A 10828-nucleotide genomic window follows, 5' to 3' on the forward strand; every position below is an offset into this window, starting at 1 on the left:
AATTTTTCACAGTCCATATCTCTGGAAGTATTTAGGTTAGACATCTGAAATTTGGTGAGGGGTTATATGAGATCGATCCCTACCACCTCCAAAAAAACTGGGGATAACGAAAAAGGGGGCGTTGCACCTCCCGTACGAATGAAATATTTCATATATATATATAAAATTAAGTGGCAAAACTTCCTGTTCGCATACTCCTCCTAGACGGCTTGCCCGATATCAAAGAAATTTTCAGGGGTGATTGGGGTCTGTGTGGAGGGTGCACATAAGAAATTTCATGTGTGTACCTTTGCACGTTTTGCAAAAACAAAAAAAAAATTAATTCTGTTTGGCTTTACGTGTTTTTTTCGGTTTTCTATCATTCCTAGACGACTTGCCCGATTTCAATGAAATTTTCAGGGGTGATTGGGGTCTGTGTGGAGGGTGCACATAAGAAATTTCATGTGTGTATCGTTGCACGTTTTGCAAACACAAAAAAAAAAATTAATTCTGTTTGGCTTTACGTGTTTTTTTCGGATTTCTATCATTCCTAGACGGCTTGCCCGATTTCAATGAAATTTTCAGGGGTGATTGGGGTCTGTGTGGAGGGTGCACATAAAATGAAATTTTCAGAAGTGATTGGGGTATGTGTGGAGGGTGCACATAAGAGATTTCTATCATTCCTAGACGGCTTGCCCGATTTCAATGAAATGTTCAGGGGTGATTGGGGTCTGTGTGGAGGGTGCACATAAAATGAAATTTTCAGAAGTGATTGGGGTCTGTGTGGAGGGTGCACATAAGAGATTTCTATCATACCTAGACGGCTTGCCCGATTTCAATGAAATTTTCAGGGGTAATTGGGGTCTGTGTGGAGGGTGCACATAAGAAATTTAATGTGTGTATCATTGCACGTTTTCCAATTAATTCTGTTTGGCTTTACGTGCTTTTTTGGATTTTTATTATTGTTTTGCCGCAAGATTGGCAGTCCTGCCTTTTACTAATAAATAAACAGAAACAGCTGGCGAATGTTTACAATTATTAAAAAACATTGACAACAATTTAATTTATAATCTTATAACTGGAGTCTACTATCGCACCCTTTCCTCAAACGTGTATTAATTCAATATTCAAATAACGTATATTTATATAATTTGAAAAAATATCCCTACTATACAAATATGTACAGCAATATTAACTAACTAGCGAATACCCGGCGTGCTTCGCTGCGCCTTAAAAGTAATTTTGTTTTGTTACTCCCTCTCACAACATTTGAAAATATTAGTTAATATTGCTGTACATATTTGTATAGTAGGGAGATTTTTTCAAATTATATAAATATACGTTATTTGAATATTGAATCAGTACACGTTTGAGGAAAGGGTGCGATAGTAGACTCCAGTTATAAGATTATAAATTAAATTTCCAAGAGAAAGTCGGTTCTTTACATATTTTCTAATTACCTTCGAAAATATATTAACTAAAAAAAAAAATAAACAATGCTGCATAGATCGATTTTTTTAAATCTAACTTCATAAAGTTCTTTAAAAATATTTTGTGAATGAGGCCATAAGAGCTTACGGGGAGAGTTACAACACAAAAATACATTTAAGGCGCAGCGAAGCACGCCGGGTAATTGCTAGTTACCTAATAAATGCAAAATTATAATTAATTTGTAAAAATAATTCGGTTTTATTACAATACTTACCAAATTTCAAGCAATTAGAAAACAAATGTCAGCGAATAAGAACAAAACGAACAACGAAAATTGAATCAATGTAGCTTGTTTAGAATTTTTTCTAATATTTTGGGAAATGTTCAGTGAAATTAGCAAAGAAACAACACAGTTTCTCCTAAGGTAGTTCAAGATGGCGGATTAGAGCGAGAAGTTGCCAACGTATAACACCTTTCATTATTGCATCATGGATTTTTATCTGATATTTTTTCCCCCAACTATTCTTTCATGTACTTTTCTTCATGGAGTCGTGGGTGTGCCTTTGTTACACGTATGATATCAAAAATCTACGAAAAAAACCTTTGGACGCACCCCGAATTGGGTTAATGTGCTTTTAATAATATTGCTCTTGAATTTTTGAAAGGCTATTATGAAATATACTTAATGTGTTTTCTACATGCTTATAATTTTAATACGATTAAAGATGTCAACGAAATTTAAATTCGTACGAAAATTTCACGTGCTGAAAATTCCTCAGACTTAATGTTAAAAAGTGGCTTACTTCGTTGCACTCTGTGGAAAAAAATTTTTGCATAAAAAATTTCTTTAACCTCTTCAGATTATGGTTACACATATATACGTATGTGCATCTTATATTATTCCAACTTGTAACAAGTAGCGACAATTTGTGGCCAGATCTGGTGTCGCGTACTGGCCGCAACAAAATTCTCCTTCGTTGTCTTTACCTATTTCCTTTCACTCCAACCGATAGGAGTGAAGTCTTCCAATACTCAATTGTGCATATGTATGTACATACGAAAGTAGTAGCGTGAGCTTAATTTGAGCGAAACAGGTTTTTGTATTTTTTGTGTGCGCCATGGTGGCGACTGCAAAAGCGCCAAATTCGCTTCTAGAGTTATCGGGCGGATTGCGAGCGAGGCTGATTCTTGGCAATCTAGTTTCAAGTTATTAATTATCGTTTTGGTGTAGTGTCAGGCGAGGCACTAGCAGTCGAAGCGTGGTAAAGTCGGTACCGGATTATAGAACTATATTCCCAAGGAACACCCCTGCAGACGGAACGTCCACCGACTGAGGATAGGTATCACTTTATAGTGTCTGTGCTCAGTCGTTATTGTTGTAGATAGGTTTCCTCTTACTGTGTACCCCTTCCCCATCGTTTTTAGCATACCGCACCCTGAACCCAAGCACATCGGTGGGCTGAAGTTACCCCCGGCAACGCGGGCGGTAATGCGAGTGGGTTCGTAACCTGTTGGTTTGACTTCACCCCGGGTGCGCCCGAACACCTAAGTTTTATTTTTATATTTGTAATTGACATTTGATTCGGTGTTAGTATTAAATACATATCTTGTTGTTGTTAAGCACTAAATTTCAGTTGTGTTAAGTATTTCGTATATTGTGTGTGATTCTTCCCAGCTCCTAAATTGCTCTGCAGTGTATCCCTTTCATATCCCGCAGAAAGGTTCGGGACCATGAAAGTGCATTTGTGGTCTACCATTTGCGAGACAATCAGCCATTTCATTTTCTTCAGAGACTTCCTGTCCATGGCACCTTGGAACAAGGGCGCATACCCCACGTACTCCTGACCCAATACCCCCTTAATACATCTTTGATTTGTGGGTTTACCCTACCTGGGACCCTTCGTCAATCAAAGATATTATCGCTTTATTACAGTCTCTTTCAGGATTTCTGACCTTATATGGCTTTCGGAAGAATAATTTCTGTTGTTATGCTGATTAATGTCTATGAGCTTGACAGCAAGATCACCCGGAAATTTCTTGGGTACCGCCAAATGATCCCGAAGATCTCCAGTTTTCATAATGATTGTATTGGGCAGCCGTAAAGCACTCCAGCAGGCCTGATTTTCTATCAAAATAGGCAACAGAAGAATGCACCAAGGGAATTCGTTGGAAGCTACATCCAATTTTATTCAAAATTCTGGAGGTGGAGGCTATTAAATTTTTTATGTACTAAGAAAAAATAGTGTAGGTTTTATGTATGTGTACTTACATATAGATATCCTACTATTCTGACAAAGATATTCCTACAATTATTAAATATTAAAAAAATTATTTATGTCAATGCAAATAAAACGTTTAAATTTTGTCAAACGAAACAAAAGTCAACAAATTTTTAGATGCATGATTGAAGGAATTGTGTCATGACTGTGTGAATAACATGTATACGGTAACAAGGAAGGAGACAATATAGCAAAAAGCATAGAAAATACTATAGTGACAGTAATAAGTCGCCATGTCGAACCGATCACCCATTGATTTGCCAACAAAACACTTTACTAGCCGCTAGCGCAGGAGTCAACAAGTAACTAATTGCTGACAATTATTGTGCTTTTTCGTGGCATTTGCACTAAACCTTCACTCCTACGCATATCATTCACGCGATCAAAATTAATTAAGTCAACAACTGCCTTAAAAATATATGCCAACGAAAAAAAAAACACATTTAGCTACTGTGCACCTTTCTACTGATTTTTGTTGGTTGCCAATTGGGTTTGTGCTTTGAATTCTTAATTACCTGAAAACTTTAAAGGTTAAGTTTAGTCTGGGAACTTGCAGAAACATTAAAAATGTCATTAAATGCATTTCAACAACTTATCAGATTTCAAACTACATTTAATACTTGCCAAAGATTTATATACTGATGCATTATAAACCAGTATTTGAAAGTATATATGTACGTTGGTACATTTTTGGCAAATCTAACTCACCTAACACACACAAAGTGGTGCTGACTAATCGCTAATTTTATAAAAGTGTCGCATTTTTACTTATCAACTATATTGTCAGTTGGCTACAAATGGACAGCAATTATGCAAAAATGAACAGAGCGATTGCATAGCAATAAATAAGTAGGTGAGTAACTATAAGCGACAAATTTGCTGTTTTGAGACTTTAAAATTTAAAATATCTTTTATAGATCATTCCACTAAGCAAAATTTTGGACGGTGGCAAGAAGTATCTTCAAAACTAAAAATTATACAAAACTTAGAAATACTTATTCCGGCATAAGACAGAATTTAAGAAGCGGTAAACTCGTTTCCAGTTTAAGCGAGCCCAAAATAACTGTACATAAATTTTCCTTACTTTGGAGAAATAACTGACTTGTAAACGATCCTCCTATCTAATAATCAGGCCTATTATCATCAGACATGAATAAATGCCATAGCAGGACTTCACCGCGGATCGCGATTCTCCTAACAGAAGAAGGCCTCATCTGTAATGGAAAGACCAGATGTGGGAAGACTTGGCTTCGCTTGGCATTTCCGATTGGCGTCACTTGGCACAGAAAATGAACGTCTGTGTTATTTTATTGTACTCAGCCAGAATCACTTTGGCGGTTACCAACTGCCAAGTAAGAAGAAGATGAAATAGCACAGCTTCAATCCACACAGTTTGAAATTTGTTTAAAAAACCTCAAACCCGGACTAAAAAAATTTCAGATCTTTACCGATGGCTCCACAATTGGATCAGTATCCGGTGTCTGTATTGAATATAATCGGGATAAGCTTAGTTTTCCCTTAAGGAATATACCTCAATGTTCTGAGCCCAGTTATTTGCAAAACCTAGGGCTTTTGATTACGTGGTGGAAAACAAGTTAGGTATGAAGATATTATATGTTGGTGGAGCCAGCTTTCTAACTTCTTTCAGACAAGTTCGGCAATACAAGTATCAATTAAACAAGTTGTTTTACCTGGGTACCAGGTCACTCGGGAGGACCTCGCTAAATAAGGACTGGGAGGTTTGAACGTCTCATTCTACCAGAGAAATTTTTGTTAGGTATTTGCTTTCATCGGGCAGATGAGACTGCAGGTAACTTGTACAACTGTTGACTCACACAAATAGTTGACTGTGATCAGAAAACACAACAATCTCACTGATTCCTTGGCATTCAAGAAATGCTTCTATTTATTCTTAAATTATTTAGATTTAAAACATTCAGAACGTATGATCACACTAGTATAGCGTCCTCCTTAATCGTACGAAAAGACTACGTGATCCCAACCCAACCCACGAAGGAATAGGGGCTGCGGTATATTTCACAGAACCAGTATTTTATAGGTCCGTGGGCCTACCAGATCAGTGCAGTATCTATCAAGCCGATATTTACATAGGTAGTCAGGCGGCCATTAAAGCTCAACTTTCATATGAAACAAATTCGATCACCGTCGTGGACTGTAGGGAGGCTAGAAGAAAGCTAACTGTTGCTAAAAACATCCACCTTTATTGGGTACCAGGACACAACTGTGTGTGAAAGGTAATGAGAGAGCTGACGAGCTAGCCAAGGAGGACATCCTCTTAGATGCCTCGCAAATGACGAATACACCACTTCCTCTTAGGCCAAGGGCACGCAATGAGCGGCAAAGCGGCTGAGTGACTTAAAATTAAAACATATGAAATACTATTGAAGTGGCCACGCACTGAGCATCATTTCTGAGCGGCTGAGCGGCATTTTTGTATGGCGCCGCTCATTGCGTGACCTCGACCTTAGGGAAATTAAAATTTTACAAGATCTGCTCATGTACATCCAAGCGGACAGGCATTGGAAAGGAACCCAGGAGCACTTGAATTTAAATTAGCTTTAATTGAGAACATATAATTTGCGAGGGTCCAGTTACTCGGCAAGGTACAGCTGCAGAGCCTACAAGCAACAATCGATAAAATACCAAACTGTCCATTAAATTTCGCGAAAAGAAACCGCAGTGTTCTTAACATTACATGAAAGCATTAATTCATAGGTCGTAAAAGCATCTGGCAACGCTATGGACCTTATATTCGCCTTTACAAGACCTCTTATGGTCAGCCAGTATAACCTAACCAACCCTACATCTAAAACAAGCATGCTTTTTTTTGTGTTTTACAATGACAAAAAAATGTCCAGTACATGGTAGTACATTCCCATTCCCATTACTATTACCATTGAAATTATTATTCCCATTATTATAATCATAACAATTAAATTTTATTATTACAATTACTATTGACGTTACCATTGTCATTGCCATTACCATTACCACTACCATTACGATTGCCATGAACATTACCATTATAATTACCATTACCACTACCATTATCATTACCTAATATTTTACAATTACCAATACACTCAACCATTACCGTTACCATTACCGGTGCTACTTCTATAACCATTACTATTTCCACTACTCTAATTATTACCATTACAAATAAAAATCAATAAATTAAGTGTCTCATGCAAAATGCAGTGTATCAGCTAGTTTTCTGTATGTTTGTAGGTAAATATGTATACCTGCATAAGTACTATGTATTTACATAGAAACATATACGAAGCTTGCGCATGCGCGCTAAACGTAACTAAATAGCTTCCTGGATCCAACTCACCATTCTTAACTTTAGACAAAAATGTGCTGCCATCAACGGCAAAAACACACACCTGCCTAGCCATCGCTGTTTGTGTAGGGCAGAGTTTAGCCAAGGAGAGAGCTCTAGTCAAAGCCAAAGACAATTCTATTCTATTGTGTGTTTGTCAGAACTGTGATTGTAATATTATTTAGCTGCTGGCGGATTATACCTTTAAGAGGGTGAGCGCAGGCCAAGCGATACAAGCGAACACAGTGCATTCGACATGCTTCTCGCATTTTAACATGTGATTGCAACATGACGTATGGAAGTCGAGTGTATTTATTTTGCTTTTTTTTTATTTTTGAACTAAAGTTATTGAACTGAAAACTCCAGTCGTGCATGAGTAGGAATATAAAAATGTTTTATTAAAATAATTTCTTGAACTGCTATTTTTTTGCATCCTTTGCCTTGCCACAAAATCACTAATCAGATTCAACAATTCTCGAATTATTGGAAGGGGGCGAAAGCGCAATAAATGTAATTCAAAAATCTTTACATGAAATGGAAATGAATTTTATTTAAATTTCAAATAAATTAACCTCTTTTGAAAATAAAATAGGAAGATGCACTAAACACGTGAAGAGCAGACACCCGCCTGCGGAAATAGAAGCAACAAAAATCTGTTACAAATTTTTTATTACTAACCATACAACCCTTTTTTATGTTCTGCAACCACAAGTTCTGTTGCTTATTGTTGCCACTGTTGTTTGGTTTGTTGAAATCATAAATTCCTATTTGTGGCAGCAACATGCAGTTTCTCAATTTACGAGCACTTGTAAACTAGCCAATGCCACGCCGCTCACTGCACAGCCCTCATTTGCACAGAGCTGTCGCGAGGCATGTCGCGCTGGCTACCAGATACGACCAAAAAATAAAAGAAGTGTAGCTCTGTACTATATATTTATTTGCTTATAAAGCACTATCGCATATCGTAAATAAAAAAGCATGAAAACATTAAATTTTAATTAAAATCGCAAAACCTAAAACGCGTGGGGTCCTTCCACATCGCATACATGCATACTTACATGCGTATGCATCTGCAGGCACACTATCCCATAATAAAATGTGCTTCGTACCAGAGAACTTAGATAGATAGAGAAGGTGCAAATTTTTGGAACGTAAAATTGTTTGGCTGAAAAATAAATCCATGGAATATCACCACAGCGCGATTAACATTTCAAGAAGAGTTAACAGAGAAAAATGTAAATTTCTGTTATGATAATGTTATATTTGTTGCAATTGTCTGGCTATGTGTTGCTAGGTTGCAGGTGAATGCAGAAACGTATTCATGTGTATTTTTTTTATAAAATTAAATAAATTAATATAGTTAAATTATATTAAATGTACTTTTATATTAGTTAGAATTGCTGATTTGCATTTCTGCATGACCATTTGTTAAATATAATTTATTCAGTAGTTAATGTTGCTAAAAACTTAAAAAGCATCTGTTCAAGTTCGCTTCTTGTACGAGTATTATATTATGTAAATAGTAAAAATGCATGTTAGTTAAAAAAATGATAAAATTGGTTTATTCACATACTCACTTTAAAGATGGACGCATTAACAAAAAAATGTATAAAGCAATGTGTTTGTTAACTTCAAAGTTGTTTTTGAGTTTTACTGCAATACTCGTAGATATTATTTGTAAATAGGTAATAGTTCTGGAGTAAAATGCAAATCCATTTCCCAGGCATGCGCATATGGATGCTTGTAGTACATACAGATGCGATCAACTAATTAGCAACGAAATTCAAAATGATATTGTTTACAAATTATGTTTATTTATTTATTTTTAATAATTCCCTTTAAAATATAATTCAATCTATAACAGAAACCACAATAATAAAAGTTTAAAGCTTGCACAATTTGCAAAATAATTAATTAAACTTCAAAAAATTGTTATAAAAATTTAAAAATTTTTAGTTAGAATATTTAGAAAATTTTCGGGTATGCAGCTTTGTAGTCCATTCAATCAAGTACACTAAAGTCCAAGTTTCTAGTCGTTAAAAATTACCGTTGATTTCTTAGATTTTTTTTTTTGTGGAGGGTGTTCGCATTTTCTTCCATATAACACATGAACCAATTTTTTTTGTATGAAAAATAAACAGCAACACCCCAACAAAAAAATCTAAAAAATCAACGGTAATTTTTAACAACTTGAAACTTGCACTTTCTTGTAATATAATTGAATGGACTACAATACTGCATACCCGAAAATATATTAAATATTCAAATAAAAAATTTGGATGACCATTTCTTGAAGGTTGATTCATTTTTTTGCAATTTGTGCAAGCTTTTAAACTTTTATTATTGTGGTTTCTGTTCCAGATTGAATTATATTTTAAATGAAAATCATTAAAAATAAATAAACATAATTTGTTGATGGCAGCTGAATGTATGTATGTATGTACTTACATATGTAAATATGTACCCAATACACATACTCCAAAATCATTTATTGATAACGTTCTTGCACATGCACATAATATTACATATAACGGGTGATTTTTTTGAGGTTAGGATTTTCATGCATTAGTATTTGACAGATCACGTGGGATTTCAGACATGGTGTCAAAGAGAAAGATGCTCAGTATGCTTTGAAATTTCATCATGAATAGACTTACTAACGAGCAACGCTTGCAAATCATTGAATTTTATTACCAAAATCAGTGTTCGGTTCGAAATGTGTTTCGCGCTTTACGTCCGATTTATGGTCTACATAATCGACCAAGTGAGCAAACAATTAATGCGATTGTGACCAAGTTTCGCACTCAGTTTACTTTATTGGACATTAAACCAACCACACGAATGCGTACAGTGCGTACAGAAGAGAATATTGCGTCTGTTTCTGAGAGTGTTGCTGAAGACCGTGAAATGTCGATTCGTCGCCGTTCGCAGCAATTGGGTTTGTGTTATTCGACCACATGGAAGATTTTACGCAAAGATCTTGGTGTAAAACCGTATAAAATACAGCTCGTGCAAGAACTGAAGCCGAACGATCTGCCACAACGTCGAATTTTCAGTGAATGGGCCCTAGAAAAGTTGGCAGAAAATCCGCTTTTTTATCGACAAATTTTGTTCAGCGATGAGGCTCATTTCTGGTTGAATGGCTTCGTAAATAAGCAAAATTGCCGCATTTGGAGTGAAGAGCAACCAGAAGCCGTTCAAGAACTGCCCATGCATCCCGAAAAATGCACTGTTTGGTGTGGTTTGTACGCTGGTGGAATCATTGGACCGTATTTTTTCAAAGATGCTGTTGGACGCAACGTTACGGTGAATGGCGATCGCTATCGTTCGATGCTAACAAACTTTTTGTTGCCAAAAATGGAAGAACTGAACTTGGTTGACATGTGGTTTCAACAAGATGGCGCTACATGCCACACAGCTCGCGATTCTATGGCCATTTTGAGGGAAAACTTCGGAGAACAATTCATCTCAAGAAATGGACCGGTAAGTTGGCCACCAAGATCATGCGATTTGACGCCTTTAGACTATTTTTTGTGGGGCTACGTCAAGTCTAAAGTCTACAGAAATAAGCCAGCAACTATTCCAGCTTTGGAAGACAACATTTCCGAAGAAATTCGGGCTATTCCGGCCGAAATGCTCGAAAAAGTTGCCCAAAATTGGACTTTCCGAATGGACCACCTAAGACGCAGCCGCGGTCAACATTTAAATGAAATTATCTTCAAAAAGTAAATGTCATGGACCAATCTAACGTTTCAAATAAAGAACCGATGAGATTTTGCAAATTTTATGCGTT

The 10828-nt window shown here is 36.2% G+C and overlaps 1 long non-coding RNA gene across 1 annotated transcript in view; it reads left to right on the plus strand.

The window, feature by feature from the left end:
• The first annotated feature begins 42 nt into the window (after positions 1–42).
• LOC118741111 overlaps positions 43–10828 on the plus strand; it is a 15942-nt gene continuing 5156 nt past the window's right edge. Inside the window, exons 1-2 of the long non-coding RNA XR_004993227.1 lie at positions 43–54; positions 1835–1837. This is a non-coding gene — a long non-coding RNA (uncharacterized LOC118741111). The remainder of the gene's footprint in view (positions 55–1834; positions 1838–10828) is intronic.

The sequence above is a fragment of the Rhagoletis pomonella genome, unplaced genomic scaffold (assembly GCF_013731165.1).
Source record: "Rhagoletis pomonella isolate Grant_MI unplaced genomic scaffold, Rhpom_1.0 Rhpom_scaffold_00006, whole genome shotgun sequence".
In the NCBI taxonomy this organism is placed as follows: Eukaryota; Metazoa; Arthropoda; class Insecta; order Diptera; family Tephritidae; genus Rhagoletis; species Rhagoletis pomonella.